This window comes from Onychomys torridus, chromosome 15 (genome assembly GCF_903995425.1).
Source record: "Onychomys torridus chromosome 15, mOncTor1.1, whole genome shotgun sequence".
Classification (NCBI taxonomy): Eukaryota; Metazoa; Chordata; class Mammalia; order Rodentia; family Cricetidae; genus Onychomys; species Onychomys torridus.
Window position 1 is genome coordinate 59407499 of NC_050457.1, and position 20062 is coordinate 59427560.

Consider the following 20062-nt stretch of genomic DNA (forward strand, 5'->3'; position numbering starts at 1 on the left):
AGAAAAACAAATGTTAAAAGTTGTTAAGGGAAAGAGAATGGGTGTTTTTAAAAGAATAGACACCAATAATGAGATGATTATTTCCAGCTTACTCAATCTTCTTTTAGAGATCTGTAGTTAGAAGTTTCCCTGTATCCCAGCAGTCAAGTCAATTCTCTCCCACTCATGTCCCCCAAGTAAACATACAGAGGCTTATATTAATTATAACTGCTCAGCCATTAGTTCAGACTTATTACTGACTAGCTCTTACACTTAAATTAACCCATAATTCTTATTTATGTTTAGCCATGTGACTCGGTACCTTTTCTCAGTTAAGCCTTGTCATCTTGTTTCCTCTGTGTTAGCTAGTGACTCCTCATTCAGCCCTTCCTCTTCACAGAATTCTCCTCAACTGCTTGCCCCACCTATATTTCTTGGCTGGCTATTGGCCAATCAGTGTTTTATTAAACCAGTGTACAAGGCTATTATCTCACAGAAGAGATCAGCCCTCAATTTCAGTTTCCTGAGATTAAACAAGCAATTCCTGAGGAGGGCCTTGAACAAAGGACAAATAATCACTGGTGCCCTTGACCACAAGGACAAGGGAGATAGAATAGACCAAGCCTGAGCCAATGAGGCAACCCCCAGGGTCAATGCATACTAGGCCAGCTAGCCTCCATAGCAGCTCAAGGATAAGCCCAGAACATGTCCAGGCCTGCTCCCAAATGAAAAACTATAGCCTGACCAGCCCTGGCCAATTAGAAGTTACTAGCACAATTGCCACTCATACAAGCCAATCATATTTAAGATGAGCCAACTTCCTTGGACACGCCCCTTTGGTTATGCTTGAAAGGAGCTCATACATGTCTTTTTAGGGTCTTTACCATCTTGCTTTTGTATGGGAAGGCAGGCTCCATCATGCTGGAATAAAAAATGCTCTGACTGATTGAATACATGGATGGTGGTCTTTTGTGGAACTTCTCCAGAACCCAAACAGTTGGGTGACTATGAATACTTCATTTTTAGGAATTAGATTGTCTTTGACTCTTTAGTGTAGTACTGGGATAGTCATATATCATCATTGTTAGTTATCATTACAAAGGAGATTTCTTTGATTACTCTAATTGCACATTAAAAATATTAGGCTGTACTTGCAAGCAGGAATCCAAAATCTAACACAAGGTCTATAGAAATGCAATCTCTAAGAACTTAGAATATGACTGAATTCAGATACTGTGACTTCTTATTGTATGATAATGAAAGTTTTAACTTATCTACTTTTTCTATATGCTTTTTTGCCCAACATGAAAAGTAAGCTTCATTTAATAACTTTTACTACTTTTTAAGAAAATTTTACATCAAAATCATTTTTAATTTTAAATATTTGACATTAATAATAGTATTTAAAGACCCATATTTTAATAATGTCTATATGAAAATATTTGATTTTAAACTAATTATTATTGTAGTATATGTTTACAATTAAATCATTTAATAAAATAGTGAGGTAATTCTGAAAATAAGTATTTATTTTGTTGGTGTTATATATGACATTTTATTTAATAATTTGATAATTTTAAACATATTAAATGTGATTTTAATCAGCACAATTATAATGTTACTGACTTTGGTTAAATTTAACATAGAGGTAAATAAACTTTATTGTAATGGATATAAATAATATTAAGTACATTCAGTATTTTATGCATCTTTTACTGATATTTTAGTTTACTAGGTTGTTACAGGGAAAAGACCCTATTGAGTACTAAAACAGCTACACAAATTGACACCCTGGTCCAAGTGATGATTTCATTCATCAAGACACTTTGAACTGTTGAACTCTGTGTGATAGATATGAGATGCTTCTCCTTTACAAGATTTTTCTTAGGAGGAAATTGTAGTATGATGAAGGGCAATTTATTCTAGTGGAAGTACCTAATTTATGAGGAATGTAGTTCTCACTTTTGCTGCACTGCAAAATTGTTTTGTCTGTTTGCTTATCTCTGACTCTGATTCACTCAGCAGATCTTGACAGCAGGGAAGGAGTTTTATTAAGGACCTGGGCCATAAAGATTCAATAGAACTCTTGAGACACAATGATTTTTTTTTCCTGTATGGAAGCATGTCTTCTTTCCTAGAGACTGTGGCCAGCTGGAATGATGCTATTTGCAGCTTTGCATTCCCTCCAAGAAAAGCATAAAGTACAGTGAAAGGTTGGTGAGCATAGCTTTATTTTATACAGAATAAGCCTCTTGTATTGCTTCAGTTTATTTCTTATCATGTTCCCTTCTAGTCATACTTGTAAATCCTATTGAATTTAAGTAGACATGGGTAATATGTCAACATTCTGTTCACATACTCCAGAATAAAATGTATCTTTACATGAAAACACCAGGCTAAACTATGAATTCATAACAAGTGCATAGAAAAGAGTTCTTTGTTGTGTTTCAGTGGTTTGAAATGTGATTCTGTGATGCAAACATTAGGGCAGTGCACATAAACCCAAATGTTTAATAGTATCCCCCTTACTCTGTAAATAAACTATAGCTAGAGGATCAGGAAATAAGGAGGCTTCTTTCTGGATGGGCTATCCAGTGTACTGGTGGACGTTGTTGTGGTCTCTGGATTGTTTAAACATCTATGTGTGTTTTTAATGGACATTTTTAGTCCTCTTATATAAAGAAAGTCAAGGAAAGTAATAATTGGAATTCTAAATTCAGTATAAAACAACCACTATTTATAGTTTGGTTCTTCTATTAAGGAAAAACATGTATCTTTTTTGGTAAATACCTTCTACACAGTAGATTTTGATGCTATCTCAAGTGGTACACAGTTTGATGCATCCAACACTGGCCTTGAACTAACTATGGAGTTGAGGATGATGTTGAGTTTTTTCCTTCTTTCTCCATCTTCTCAATGCTTGCATCACAAGAATAAAAACATAAAAAAGTTCAATTTCCCTTGGCTCCTCTCTGGCCTCTATTCTTGGCCTCTGGGTACTTATTTCTCTCCTAGTCCTCCCCTCTCTTTCTCCTCTCTTCATCCTTTGCTCTCCGACCTCTCTATTCTCATAGCCCAGCCTATTCTGCTGGCCATCTCAGTCTGGACTCTTCCAGATGCTTCTGGCTGTGTCGCTTTCATATTTACAATAAAGCCCTTCTCTTCAACCATAAAAAAGTTCAATTCCTAAGTATTACTAAATATTTCCTTTTCTAAATATTTATATTATTTACAATAATTTATATCATAAATAGTATTATATTTATAAATATTAGCATAGTGAAATAAAATACAAATATTAATATATTACAAAAACTGCATCTATACAAACTTTCTACCATTACAATATTTTCATAAACACTGAAAAGTATATAAAACAAATTGTATCATGCCATTTCCAAATGAAAAATAGGTTGAGAGATACTTCACACTTATTCATAATTTATCATTTGTACATTAATTTCATAATATACCCTAAAATGGTGTGAATGGGAAACAGGAGAGACTGCCTCTCCTAAAAGGGTGTATTTATAATGTCTTTTTAAATATAAGATTTTTATTCTGTAATTATTTATTTTACTATTAGTATTATGAGTAAGTATGATAAACTAATATATTACTTTGAGAAAAAATGAGATTACTGTTCCTCCTAATCTTATGCTAACTAGCATTCAGCCTATCCATATTTATTATACATCCTTTGAATCAGTCTTTTAAAGTATGAAGCTGGATTGAAGGATATACATTGTTGTTCCTTTTAGCAAGGTTAGTTCTTTTTGGAAGATACATTAATTTCTAAGCACATATAAATCTACTATGGAATGAAATATCCAAGTACAAAGAAATGCTTGAATTACCATAAGCACTGACTCTTATTTCAACTATACAGCCTACTGAATTCAGCTGGGCACACAATGTTGTTCACTCTTAAGTTTATATAGTTTCCTCACCTTCCTTCCTATATTATACCACAATAACTTTTTTTTCTTTTTGGAATTTCCAGTTGTTCATTATCTCTTATCATTCTGTATTGACCACTTTAAATCAACCAGGAAAGGTTGGCAGATTGATCCTGTTTTCAGCATCTGCAGCCAAACACTGCTTCATATCATTTCCACAGATTAACATTCTTAGTGGGCATATGAAGCTCAGTCTTCCACAGGTTCAAACCCAACACTCTAACAGTCAAGACACTACTCTGATGATTTACATTTTCCTTAACTCTTTCCTCTATTTCCTAGATGACTCCATCGCCACATTTATACTCCACTGTTCAATTATTTATAAAAATAATATCAATAAAATAAGCTAGGTTAAAACTCTTTGTCACTTTTACGTGTCACTGGATCCCTTCCAGGTTCAGAACAAAACCCTTTTAAAAGTTTATATTTATTGACTTAGAATTTTCCTATACTTCTCTTAGTTGTTGGTTGGCTTCATTTTTGTAGCAACTGATCTTTTAGATGATCATGTTTTCTTATTAAATGTAATGGCCGATTAGTTCTCAACACTCAATTTCCCGCCCCAGAAAGAGGTTGACCCTTGTGTTGTTTCACGTTTTTCAATTGGCTTTGGGATCACAACAGTGCCTGGCCTTCACAGCTGCTCGCTCTATGAACTCTGTGCACTTGCATTTCCTTCTATATACTCCTTCAGGTCCTTGTCTGTTGCTGTCATAAAATATGATGGTCAAGTCAACTTATCTAAGGAGTTCATTTTGCTGCATGGTTCAAGAGTCTATTATGACAGGGAAATATGGCAGCAAGCTGAACACGAAGCTAAGGGCTCTTATCTTTTACCTCAGGCATGAAGCAGAGAGAGCCATCAGCACTGGGGATGAACTATATATATTCAGAGTCAGTGACATACTTTCTCTAACAAAGTTGTCCTTCTAAACCTCCCCAAACAGGAACAAATTAAATATCTGAGATAATGCAGACAACAATCTACTAATGTGATTGTATCTCAGGTGTTTGTCCATGTTTTTATGGCCTCTGTCTTTGCCTTCTCTCTCTCTCTCTCTCTCTCTCTCTCTCTCTCTCTCTCTCTCTCTCTCTCTCTCCTTTCCTTCCTTCCTTCCTTCCTTCCTTCCTTCCTTCCTTCCTTCCTTCCTTCCTTCCTTCCTTTCTCCTTCCTAGTTTTCAGATCTTAAACACCAATTAACTATGAGATTCTTGGGCTTGACTCCTCAGCCAACATATGGGTCATAAACTTGTTTTACATATGAGTAGCTTATTTACATGATGGCTTAAGTGACAGAAACACTTTGATAACCATAATACACAGATGTATTAGTCTAAATTAGTATAAATATATAAATATAAAATTTATGTATATATAAATTTTTAAAGGAGAAGTATTTTTACAGGTGTGAATTTGAAACATGGTGATTGCTCTACTTAGCTTATTTAAGCCAGCTAGATGTAGTTCTCCCTAAAAGTGGAGAATCCACTTTTGGAAAATGTAGCCACTGCCTCTTAAGAATGGCTAGAAAGATGCCTTATCATTGGACTTGACTTAGAAGAAACACAAGAATAGAACACTGAGGGCTATACATGGTAATGATGTGGACATAGACATGGGCCAAGATTTGGGAGGGATCTATGAGTCTGCACAAAAGGGCTGATACTTGATATCTAGCTAACCTGAAAGTAAACTACAATGTATTTAATCTGTTATATAAATATTTCTTACAGAATGCCACTGATTTTGTGAGTCTACCTAAATGTAATCCTTGAGGTATGAGGCAAATGGCTTCAGCTTTCTCTTTGCAACTCTGTGTGTATTATGCAGTACCATAGTCTTACATCTGAGCAGTTTTTGTGGCAGTCTGCATATCTGAGCTTTGCGTATAGTCTTTGTGTGACTAGGTGCCTGCCAGCATCTATCTAGGTACCAGTCTATGTGGTGCATCCACCTAGAATGATTCAAGCATGTATTATCTGCCCATGGCTCCCCCCAATCTTTCCAGCATCCTTCCTGGCCTACTGTTACACTCTTCCTCTCCTAGTTGGGAGCTTGAGTCAATAAGCCAAAGGTGAAGGCTGTTTTTTAGAAGTTTGACAGGAATTGACTCCTCAAGAATCTCTAAAAAGAAATAGAAGTCTGCTAGCATCTTAGTGGAAGACTGGTGTAATAATCTCTCTGTCAGAACTTCAAAACAGTAAATATTGATTACTTATGTTTCAGAGTATATGCTTCTTGTTATATGGGTGTAGAAAACCAGTGTAATCCAAGACAAAATATTTTTTCCCAAATTTCTGATTGACTCAGGAACAAATCAAATGATGTACACATTTCAAAAATCTGACACTAGCTCTTACAGTGATTTTGTTAGTCATTTTTTTAGACTAGAAGATTTGAATTTAGTTAAAGAGATATGATTTCAAATACTAACCCATGTAATTCCAGCTTTCACAGTTGACTTTTTTTCATAAACAGCATAGTCTCCTATGATTTAAGTGAGTATGTATTCTCCTTTTCATTTATAATATAAAATTCAATATAATTGATGGAAAGGTAGGACGTAAGGTTTCTTACTTTATGTTTACCAGTTATTATTCCTCTCCATGCTCTTGTAATTCTTCCCTTTCTTCCCTGTTTTAAAACTTTATTCCAAATGAATTTGAGTTTATACATTATAAAAGTCTGATTAAACACATTAGGAATAAATTTAGAATTATAATTCATTTGTTGGCGATAAATGTCACCATAAAAATATTTCCCTATCAAATTAGTTTTAAAATGTGGACTAGCTAAATCGTAATACTGTGAATAATGGAGCAATAAAAATTCATGTACCTGAGGTAATTAACTGGAAGACACAGAAGGCTTCAGTAACAATGGGAAAATGCATGTTACAGAAAGAACCAATGAGTTTTGTGCTTTGAGGAAAATCTTTTTTATTTTATTTTTTGGGGGTTACAATACTTTGGAGGTTTCATTTATATATGATAAATAACAAAGTCAATAAATACTAAGTGAAACCTGGATGCTTAATAAATGTGTAGACACTCACATAGCCATCCCTAAGATACACTAACTTCTCTTTGGTTTGTCCCAGATGTATTGCTGTATGCACAGCATTGACAGATGTTGAGCTTTGGGAGATGCTGATGAATGCTTTTACAGAGCACACTTTTGCCACTTTAAAATTCCAAGAGCTTTGTTAATAACTTTGTTTTGTTCTGATATTTTTTTATTGTTTGATATTTAGTCATTTATAAAACCTTTATGGCCCTAGAGTGATAACTACCATTTTTATATTTGGATGAATCCCTGCAAGCATATCTTCAAATACTTATTGGGATTTGGCAGTTTTCTTTGGTCAACTATCTATTTGTGCATCTTTATAAACATTTTAGGTGTATAGCCTATCTTTTATACTATTTTCATGATGCCCATGCTAAAGTTCCCTTGCTTCCCTACAACTAGCAAGAAGTTAAATCACCAATCAGCTGTCTGAGGGCTCTTTTTCTCTACCTAGATAGAAATCATGAATAAGTTGGAAGCTCTTCAAATGTTCCTTTTCTTTGGTGACATATTGTGTCCCCCAATATATTGTGCACTGTAATAAAGCTTATCTGAGGATCATCGGAAAAAGCCAGCCACTATATTAAGCATAGATGTCAGGTAATGGTAGCACACACCTTTAATCCTAGCATTTTGGAGGCAGAGATCCATCTGGGTCTCTGTGAGTTCAAGGCCCCACTGGGAACTGAGCCAAATGTGGTGGCACACACCTTTAATTACAATACTAGTTAATCATAAAGGTCTGGACATCTGTACAGACAGATGGGAAGTGACAGAGCTGGGCAGGAAGAGGAAGTGATGTAGCTGGGTGGAGAAAGGAAATGAGATGGCAGAACAGAAAGGCATATAGGCTTGGGTATACAGGAAATAGTTATCTTTGGAAGCTGAGAGGTTGGTGAGGTGAGGTTAGTAGTAGCTTGTCCTGTTCCTCTGATTTCTCATTTTAACCTCAATATCTGGCTCTGGGATTTTTTTTATTAATAAGACAGTTTAGCAAACCATTTTGCCCTTCCACCTTTTTTTCCTCATCTGTCAGCATTTTCCAGCCCTGATAATCAATCAGAAGCAGCCAGTTGTCCACAGCAGAGTATGACACCATCTCCTCTTTGAGTTTTTGTGGACACCTTAAGCATTAGAATACTTTCACATGGGCTTCAGCCAGTGCTAAGGCTCTCAGCCTAATATATAAAACACCTAACCCTAAAACCACCCAGAATAATCACTTGCTACCCAAAGGCTGCTAGTGGGTGGATGGGTTCCTCATGAGGTGCATGGATCTTTTCCTGATCGTCAATTGTCAAGTAGTAGCCTATGTTTTATACTCAGTAGCTGTTGTGGGATATTTGTACACTGTGCAAAGGTGTATTGATGTGATTGGTGTAATAAAAAGCTGGAGAGCCAATATCCAGGAGATATAGGGATAACTAGGGAAAGAAAGGAAGAAGAGCAGGAACCTAGGTGGGTGGGAGATGGTAGGAGACATGAAGAGGAAGCAGAAGGTGCATGGTGGAAGAGATTTTATGTCATATGAGAGAACATAGATTAATATAAATGGATAAAATTATGAGAACTAGTTAGGAACAAGTCTAAGATATAGGCCAAGCTTTTAGAATTAATAAGGAGTCTCCCTGTTATTTGGTGAGCTGGATGCCCAAAGAAAAGTCCAACTGCAAGTGGTTAGTTATTTTGGTAGCACTCTTACCATGCAAGGAAATGTCACAAAACATGACAGAATCCACTAACAAGAGTTTTATTAAGATAAAGGAGAGATGTGCACAAGGCTATGGAAAACACACATGAATAAAGATGGAGTTGGAAACATGGCACTGGCTTATAAAAGCTGGGCTGCACCTATGCACACAGGCCCATGTGGCTATTCCACTCATGCACGTACATCACATGGTTGTGCTGAGTGCTTTACACAACCATGCAAAGCCATGGGGTCCTAGTCATGCAAGACATTTTGACCTAGAAATGGCTATTTTGACCTGGAAATGGCTAGGTGGAAGTGACTAGGTCCACCGGGCATGCGCAACCATGCCCAACTGTGGGGGCAAGTTGTAAATCCCTATCACAAGTAACTTATGTTTTATACTCAGATATATAGGTGGTAGGGTGCTAGAAGCAAATTAGGATATTTGGGACCTCATTATCAGGGTTTAGAACTTAGGACATATCCGTTTTAGGTACTCTACCAAGTGGTATCAAGTTTACTGAAGTCAAGATATTGTGGTTTGTGTGGTAGTTTAGCTACTGAGTACTTATTTAGCCTAGAGCCAGGAACACCACTGTTCTTTACAGCCACAATTTCTGCTACATTTTTTAATTCCCATCTCTAATCCATACTACAAGATATAAGTGAGAAAAAAACCCTCCCAGAAAAGCAGTTATTGAGTCTAATGTTAGATGAAGAAAGTCTTTTTCAACCAACTCAAAGAACCAATCTGATCAATGTGGATTACATAACCTAAGAAGAGCTATTTTAGCCAATCAAAGTCATTTGTTTGTACCAATCACAGCCTTACCATTTAGCACCCCATCACAAAAGTTTCACTACAAGTGGAAAGTGTCATCCTTCTGGCCAAGATATAAATGATTCGTCCAGGTTTATTATAGAAAAATCTAACACAAGCTATTTTCAACAGCCCAGACTGAGGATTTTTCTTTAGGATTCAGGATAATGGATAACAGTCTTTCAGGATTGTTTTAAGGAGGCTGTGAATGCTTAAGATGCCTTGTCCTTTCATAATGGTGATTCTAGTAGCCACTGGACTCATAGTCTCTTTGCTGAGGGAAGCCTGGGTGCTTATGAGACTGGATTCAATAGGGATGAAATCAACTGGATTTAATAGCTGCATATTATGCATGAGAATTGCCATATCATCTTTGCTTATTTACAGAAAAATTTACAAAAGGAGTAACTATAATACATATTTTAAGATGTTATCATTATCACAAATATACATTTCAATATATATTTTTATATATTTTAATGTTTATTGCCTGTCCAGTATTCAGGGAGAAGTGAGTCTCTCTGGTCTGCCTCTGTTACTGCAAGATTGTATAATTTTAATTATTTAAAAAGCAAGGCAACATTTGAAATATCACTACTTCAATACATAAATATAGAAGTGCTAAGGCCTGTATAGGGAATATATAATATATGCACACAATTATATCAACAAAACTTTACATTAAATTTTTAAAAATATGACATAAATAAAAACTATTTGCTTTAGTTAATTTTGAGTAAAGTTCTCCCAATCCATGCTTGATTGAAATTTCTTTCACTTCAGCTATGCTGCCTGTCGATTTGATTGGATAGTATTCATCATACCCATGTCCTCTATAAAAGGAACTAATATTGATTAAACCTCATGCCAGGTGCATATCCATGGTCAGGCCTCGTTAGGATTATACTTTCCATATGCACAAGACTATTTTCAAGGCTCTTAGTTGTCTAGGGGGGATGAAAATGTGGGGAGAAGAAAGACAGGACACAAACAATCAAGAAGATAGATCTATGCTAAGGATCTTCAACCCGACAGGTTTACAAATGAAACATGTTCTAAGACAGAGTATTTCTTTTTTTTTTTTCCTTTTGGTTTTTCTAGACAGGGTTTCTCTGTGTAGCTTTACGCCTTTCCTGGAATGCGCTCTGTAGCCCAGGCTGGCCTTGAACTCACAGAGTTCCTCCTGCCTCTGCCTCCAGAGTGTTGTGATTAAAGGTGTGTGCCACCACCGCCTGGCTTCAGAGTATTTCTTGAAAGATATAACATATACAGAGGCAAAATAGATTTATTTGCTTGGGGAAAAACTGGGTGTTTAGGGCGGTAGAACATCAGGGGAATACCGTGAAGAGGCTGCAAATGAAATGACTATGTTAACTCTATAACCCTTCCCTATGCTGTGTGCATCTTAATGTTTTCTATGAAAGTGACAGTCAAGGCACTGGATCATAGAATAGTGTTAGTGGAAGATATCAGACTATATACTATCTCAAGGTAAGGTGCAAATTGTTACTACCCTCTAAGTAACAGGTAATATTGACTTAGTCCTGGACCTGGTCAGTCAGAGCATGAAGACTAAACAGAATTGAGATATATTTCTAGGTTAGGTGGAGCTCCAGGTGTCCAATTGTTGAGAAAGAGGAGGGACTGTAAGAGTGTGAATTGTTGAGACCAAGACTGGAAAAAGCACAGGGACAAATAGACAAACTAATGGAAACATATGAATTAGGAACCAAAAGCTGTGGATCCCCCAACTGGATCAGGCCCTCTGGATAAGTGAGACAATCAAATAGCTTGAACTGTTTGGGAGGCACCCAGGCAGTGGAACCGGGACCTGTCCTTAGTGCATGAGCTGGATGTTTGGAACCTTGGGCTTACACAGGGACACTTTGCTCAGCCTGGAAGGAGGGGACTGGACCTGCCTGTACTGAATCCACCAGGTTTAAATGAATCCCCAGGGGAGTCTTGGCCCTGGAGGAGATGGGAATGGAGGGGAGGGGCTGGGGGGAAGGTGGAGGTGGGGGTGGGAGGGGGAGGACAGGGGAACCCATGGCTGATGTGTAAAATTAAAACACAAATATAATTTAAAAAAAACTCAAAAAGTGAAAAAAAATTCACAAATAATAATGAGTGACTCTTGAGACAAAAGCAAGTGACAAAAACAATCCAATTAAAGATATCCTGGTAAATAAAAAAAAAATGGGAAAATAAGGGGAAGTGAGAGAGGATGAGTTAACAAATGTAATAGAAGAGAAGAACGTCTCACTAGAAAGTTGAATATTGTTAATTAGGAGCTTGAGAGGCACCAGAAAGGAATAAGTGTTTAGAAATGTCAGAATGTTGATATTTCAATACATGAGAAATGGCCACTGATGTTCAGCTAGATTCATGCATGCATGTGTGTGTTCAGTACATGATGATAGTAGGGATGGGAAACAGAAAGAATGCTAAAGACAAAACAAAAGCTGAATGACATACAATATAAACTGAGACAAACGCTTCACTGGGTTAGATTTCTCTATAACATATAGATGCGCCTTGACCATGACAGATGCTTTGGATCTTATTACAAGGTACGGTAGGAATCTAACAAAAAACAAGAGGCAGAAGATTCCAGATAAGATCTAATTTGCATTTTAAATAATTATTCTGGCTCAGGTTGCATGGTGGAGCTTGCCATATATGTGAACAGCTACATGAAGAGGGTATTGCTTTGTCTCAGATAAAGGAGGAAAATGGATGCAAAGGGGTTAGTGTTTTGCATGATGTGAATTTCAAAGCACATTAAAAGAGAGCTAACTGTGCTTGCTGAGAGAAATGTTACAGCACATGTGAGGAAAAAAAACATAAATCAACACTGAATTCTAAGGTTTTATCTACTTTGATCTGAGCTACTACATAAATGACATATGAACTGTGAGCCCTCAGAAAAGTAAAGATGTTTAGAGGGGGATAACGAAGTTAATTTGGAAATTCCTGTTTTTCATCTAAGGAAAATGTTGAAAGGATAGTTGGCTAAAATAATGAAGAGCTCAAGGCTGAAGATACTAATTCAGAGTTAGTTCAATTCATGGTTTTGGTCAAAGTGACCCAGAATACTTGTGTGTAAATATAAGAGTAGCTGTCAAGGACTCTGATAAATGAATGATGATCATTATGACAAAGTGGTGCTATATGGGAGACAAGGAGACACCCTGCAATTATGACCACCTCTATAAAGAACACTAGTGATATTCTGCCAATATTACCACCTGTAACTGTGTTTGATGAAGACCTATTTGCTGAATGTGTGTGTGTGTGTGTGTGTGTGTGTGTGTGTGTGTGTGTGTGTGTAGGAAGCAACAATGTAATAATGTGTTAATATTTCTTTATAAGATTTTGTAGATTTGTTTCTCTTCCTGTTCTATTTGCATACATAGCTACTTGGATCCTTCTCATTGTCTCTTCTAATATGAATGATATTTAGTCTCCATGTTCCAAGTAGTTTTAGGTTTATTTCTGATTAATTTATTGTCTGACTCCTTTGGAATATCTTTTCTTACTTACAACAGCTTTTTTACTTATTCCATATTGAGCCATATTTTTGAGGAATGTTTTTATATTTCAAGCAAATGTTTTGTTTAAAACACTTTTCTCATTTTTATTTGGGATGTCCTGTGTTTGGATTTGAGATCAACCACATAAACAGTTTATGATGTCTGAAAATTAAATATAATTAAATGTAACTTTATTTGCACAACTTAATGCATTTAAGTGCCAAGTTTAAAAGGACTAGAGAGATCATGTTTTAACAGGAACCAAAGTCCAGTTATGTTATCCAATCCCAAGTGGTCAGCTTTAAGCACAGGTATACACAAGTAACACTAAGTGGACTCAATAGATGTGTGTGTATGTGTGTGCGTCTCTCTGTGTGTAATATATACACACACTTATGTATGAAGTAATGATAATTATAGAAGAGTTCATAAGTTTGAGGGAGTTCCTGGGAGGATTTGGAGGAAGGAAAAGTGAAAATAATGTAAATATGTCAATATATCACATATGTATAAAGGTCTAAAAAATTAAAATATATTAAAAAGAAAATATCAAGGAAAGAAGTAAACTAGAGTGATTCATATGCTGCTATGAACTATAGCTGCTGAAAATACCGCTCTAACAAGTCAGTAGCTGGTGTTAGAGCATAAAAAACCAGTATGGTAGACAATTTCCAAAGGTACCAAGATGTTCCAAAGGGTGTTCTCTTCTCAATACAGCACATACTTTTAGCTCTATAGAGCCCCAGTGTTGCTGTGATATCTTATAACAATCGTATGGTATTGTAATTATCTCACAGTCACAGTAAAGAAAATCATTTACAATATGAATAATACCTTCTCTCTCTCTCTCTCTCTCTCTCTCTCTCTCTCTCTCTCTCTCTCTCTCTCTCTCTCTCTGTTTTTCGAGATAGGGTTTCTCTGTATAGCTTTGGTACCTCTCCTGGATCTCACATTGTAGACCAAGCTGACCTCAAACACACAGAGATCCACGTGGCTCTGCCTCCCAAGTGCTGGGATTAAAGACTACCCTGCTGGCTTTCTCTCACTTTAATCTGTTAGTGATATCATTACCATCTCCAGTCTGAATTTTAGCTGTACCCTACTTCTTTACAATAATTCACTAACATTTTTTTCTCTACTAATAGTTCCTATGAATATTCCATCTGTTTCATTCAGCATTCAGTCTGAGCTTCGGTTTTAAACAGGTAGTCTTTGTTTAGGCTATACCTTCTTCCACCTTTTTTACACTGTACTATGCAGTTAGTTTTAACACATTTACAATGTTGTTTATCCATCATATTTCCATCCGCTTCAGGAGGAACTCTTTGGGTTTTAAATGTTGTTTTTACTTTTATTTTTGCTTTTTATAACACTGGTCTCTTGTAGCCCTGACTGACCTTGAACTTCCTGTAAAGTAGAAGATGACTTTGAACTCCTGATCCTATTGCCTATATTTCTCACACCTTAGAATTACTGGTGTACATTACCACACAGAACTGACCATCTATTATTTTATACAGAATAAAAATAAAACATGATAGTGATATGTAATGTGGGTCTGTGAGGAGAGAGAAGAGCTTGCAATAATTGATATCATAGCCAGGGATAGATGAGAAAGTCATATTGAAAATGCTGGCCTTTTTATGTTTCCAAGAAAAGTGGTCCCCAGAAGGTATAAATATTTCCATTTTTTATGCCTAATGCCTCTAAACTAGTTCTGCTTGAGAACTTACACACAGTGAGTGATAAATTGGTATCTGCCATGTCCTTTCTTTGTAACTTCTGACATTGATGCTGTACCTGTGTCTCTGTGATGAGTAGGATACAGAATAATGACTCATTACCTCAGAGCATTTTGTGGCTAGGGTGCATACAATGGAAGGTTTTAACACACTGAAACTCCCCTGATAAGAGAGCACAGTGTATACTGAGCTGTATGTCTCTTCTAACTTACAAATGCCTGCAGCAATAAAAATCTCTTTCAAATTGTTTACTTTGGAATACATTTATGTAAAGAAAATGAGCAAGGGAAGCAGAAATGGGCTTGCACTTGCCTGGGAAAAATAGCCTGTAAGTGTGGTAAATCATAGCACATAGTTTGTCTCATATTTATAAGCAGGGCTTTGTTAGCTGATTCCATCATGTCATAAACTATGTCTTCAAACAATAAATACATCTAGGTAGGTAGTTTTAAAGAACATATATTTATACTTACCAGACGTGAAAAGTGAGACAAACCCTACTTTGGAGGGTCTCCATATGTATCTTGATAATTTTCTAACTCATCTTATTGTGATAGCTACCAAGTCTGATTGTTGGATTTACTACTGCATGTCATTTCTTTATTAATTTTAATGCAGGTATAGCACTAATAAATGTATTGCTGCTTTGATGTTTTTCCTTTATAAAGTTACTTGTGTTGTATAGATAGATCGATAGATAGATCGATAGATAGCTAGATAGATAGGTATAGATGTATATATATATATATATATATATACATATATATATATATGTATATATATATATATGTATCTTATGGTTTAAGTATAAACAAATCAAGCTTGACATTTTCAGTTAAATAATTTCTGAATATTTGCCCTCAATTGTATAATTTAACATAAACTAAATGAATACATATACCTGTGTATTATATTTTTGTAAAAATATATATGGTCTTATAAATGAAAATATTGATACCATACTATCTTAGACACATTCTTGATGCAGGATTCAAGTTATCTAGGAGATGATGTCTGACTTATGGATCATCTTTGGCTTTACTAGTTCATTGTAAAACAGTGTTATACAAAGCAAATATAGCTAATTTGTACTCCAAACATTTCATGAGAAGTAGGACAGTTTTTACACATTGAAAGGATAATATTATTTTCAGGTATCCTGATTTTTTGTGCTTGTTTAAGAAAGCTGGTATCATATTATGCTGTCAGATGTCACCAAAGAAAAATATTTTATGATATAAGTTATCTTCAAATCTGTTAGTGTGTAAATGTTAAAATGTTAAATTGACAAACACTTTATAAACAAAACATTCTCAACTATACCGTTAATGTTATTTCTCTTCTATTCTTAACTTTTGATCATCTAGTATGTAAAGAAATATGAATCTTTTGGCTCTCTCAGCCTCACAAGTGTGGTAACATAATGCATGGGAAGAAAATAGGAATCGGATAAAGAAAATATACATCTGTATTAAAGTTTTGACAACCTTAGGCATGTCATCCAAACTTTCCTTAACTCAGCCAGTTGAGGAGAGGCAAAGAAGGGGAAAGGTACGTAGGAACACAACCTATTAATAATAATGTTTGTACAGAGTATGAGCTGCCAAGTTCTCAATCCAGCTAAGCACCTAGTATATTTCAAGAAAAGAGTAAATGCTAGTTGTTTTAAACTGTGAGAACTTCATATATAGAGCCTTAGTTATCATTTCACACACACACACACACACACACACACACACACACACACACACACATAAGCATCACAAACACCCCGTGTATATATCTAATGCCTGCATATATTGAGGCAGACTTTTCCCTCTGTAAAAGCAACCTAATTTCATGGGTGGGACCCCCAATCTTAGCCTTCTGTATACTAGGAACACTGGTGTTGTGCTACCACACCTGGCCTCATGCCACCTTTGACAAACACGTGTCTCCTTCTTCTTTAGAGATGTTATTAATTCTTCTAATATAGGTTAAATTTTGATAATTTTTACTATGAGTGTGTTTTGCTTTCATATGAAATTTTGATAAATTTTTGAGAATTTCACAAATTCATAGGCAGTATGTTGATGATATTCACACCTACTTCTTCCTTGATCTTAAGTCCTCCTTGATCTGTTCTCAACCCTCTATATACTCACTTATTCACCTCATTTTATTTTTTTAATTTAAAATTAAATTTATTTAATACAATACATAAAGGCAAAAAATCACACATACATATTAGATACTGGGCAATATTTGATATATGTATGCACTGTGTGACATCTACATCAAGTTAAATGTATGTATCTCCTTGAACACTCATTTTTCCTATAAAATGTTTATCATATCTGTATTTACTTAGTGTGTTTGAATCCAGTTAATGCTGCCTATACTCATGGGTGTGGGACCATCCACTTGAGTGTGCTAGACCTACTAGTGTCCACACTTTTTAGCAAAATTGGTTCTCCCACACTACAAAACATAATCAATATTTCCCCATCTAGGGGTAAGGGCTTATTAACCACTCCCTCTCGAAGATGGATATTTGAGAGGCTTAATTGTATTCAGGTCTTCTGCATGTGAACATAGCTGTTGTGAGTTATGAGTGCAGAAGTCCTGGCATGTTCACAGTTTTGCTCCTGATCTTTCCAACTTCTCATGCATGGCTTTCTACTTCATCTTGGTCCCTGAACCTTGTCTGCAGCATGTGTGACATAGATGTTCCCTATGTGCCTGGGCACTCTACTGAAAATTGTCCTCTGAGCATTGACTTGTTGTCATCAACCATTCATTGCACAATGAAGCCTCTCTGATGAGATCTGAGAGCTAGACTACACTAGGAGTATGGAGATAGGAAATTAGAGAATAATCTGATTCTATGTCTATTTAGCAAAATCATAGTACTAGGTTCACCCCAATGGTATATGTTCTCCCAGACTTATAGTACCAGACATCTATTTCCTCCTGTGGAGCAAATCTTAAATCCAATAATAGGTGTGTGTTTTTCCTGCTGATGTTTGTGCCACTATTGACCTTGATGTATCTTACCAGTTGATTGTTATTGTAGCTCACAGGGTTTATAGCTAGGTAAAACTATTGTTTACAGTTATTACTGCATATAAATAGATCAAACATTTTGTATATCTTTATTTTTGTTCATGTGAGGGAAAGAAATCTTGCTGCTAGATTTCAATCAGGTTTGAGCACATGTGAAACTCAGTTTGAAGAACTGGGAAGGGAATGTTGGTAAGGGACTGAGGGATCTCTATTTTTTATTTCAACTGAATGAACAAACTCATGTAAATTAAAATTCAGTGATAGGCATCAGGTTAGAATGGACATTGTTGGAAGTCAAATGTCTGAATTTTTCAGACTGCCCAACTCTCAACAAATGGCTAGTCGAGAAACACAGAAGAAGTTATTTAATTCTGGGCTGTGGTATTCATTGTTCAGTGGTCCAGGGTGGCCTTCCTAAAAGAACTGGAAAAGGTGAAGTGGTAGATTTCAGCCTCAATGAGCCTGAGGGCTGAATGAAGAAATATAGGTGAGATGAATATCAATGGCAATATTATATCTCACTGAACAGGGGCACTCGAGTAATAGGTGCTTTGTTGAAAACAAGCAAACAACATATATCAGCATGTCTCAAAATAATTCTACTTCACATTAAAGATAGAAGGTAAAATAAGAATCTTAAGGAATTTAAAATAATAATATAGTTAATTAGTAATAATTCACAAATAGCAGAATGTTCAGAACTGATAAGAAACATTGAAAAATGTTGATAATCAGATACTATTATGTGATTAAACCAAAGTCTATTAAAATTATGAATCTACTTGAGATACAGACTATTACATATACAAATTATATATATATGTTTCTATACAACAGCTATTGTGCTATAATTAAACCAATCTATATTAAAATATAAATCTACTTCAATACATCTGAATATATTATATACTCATAAGGATATGGATATATATTTTATATCCAACCCAGAAACAAAGCTATATATATATATATATATGTATATATATGGCATTATAATACTACATAAATATGTAGAGACATATTTTATAATGATATAATTTGATGGAATAGTATTTCAGACACTTAAAATAAGTAATAGAATAGAAAATAATATTCACAATAATATAGTTAGTAGTAATATATAATTCCAACTATAATTATTTGTATTAATAGGTCTTATACAAGTAATTGAGGTCAAGTGATGTCAAAAGAATGGGGCCCTAATTCTACAGAATTAATATCTTTATAGGAAGAGTAGGCAGTCTCCATCTCTATCTTCCCTCATTCAACATCACAAACACACACACATACACACACACACACACACACACACACACACACACAAACACACACTCACAAATTCACTCACAACACAAGACCATCAATACAAAGGATGAAACCTGATAATATGTTTTAGGAGATTACTTTCTTCAGAGACAGACCATACTAACAAGTGTTTCCTTAGAGTTAAACCTTTTTAAACAATGGAAAATCAATTTCTGTAGTTTAAACCACCCAATGGTATTACCAGCTCTTTTATACAGAGCCAAATGTTTATAGTTTCATATTGGAAAGTTTTATAAGTTTTAAATATACATAACAATATACATTGATGTCATTAACATTATTTAGTTTTATCCACATTGCTCTCCATATTTAAAAGCCAAGTAACCAGAGACAGAGACAAGATAAGTAGCTTCCCTAAATTCTGTTGCAGATCAGTAATGTTAGGAAACCCACAGTTCTTTTTTCTTTTCTTTTTTTTTTTTTTTTTTTTTTTTTTAGTTTCAGAGCTTATTAGGAGGAAGAGGGGTGGGGGAGTACAAGAGAACCAGACCTGGGAAGGAGCACATTCAGAGAGCAGAGAGAACAATGGTGAGGTGGGAGTAGAGCGAGCAGAACAGAAAGGGTGGGGAATCTATGTCTGGCTTTTTAAGGGTTCCTGGTGAACATGCACAGGCGGATTTATGGAGCTCTCCCATGCATGTGCTGATTGTGTGACCACACAGTCGCCAGTGCACACTGATGATGTTAGATGCAATACCCTTTGCTTAACTCCTAAACTATTAATGTGTTGTCATGCAGCTGGAACATGGCAGAATCCTAACATTCTAATATCTTTGTTTATTATAAAAAAGCAAGTAAAGAAGAATAGGATCATCATTTCCCCCAGAAACTTAAGTTAGTGCCCAGTTGCACCTAGAAACACAAAGATAATTTTTAAAAACCTAAACAATTG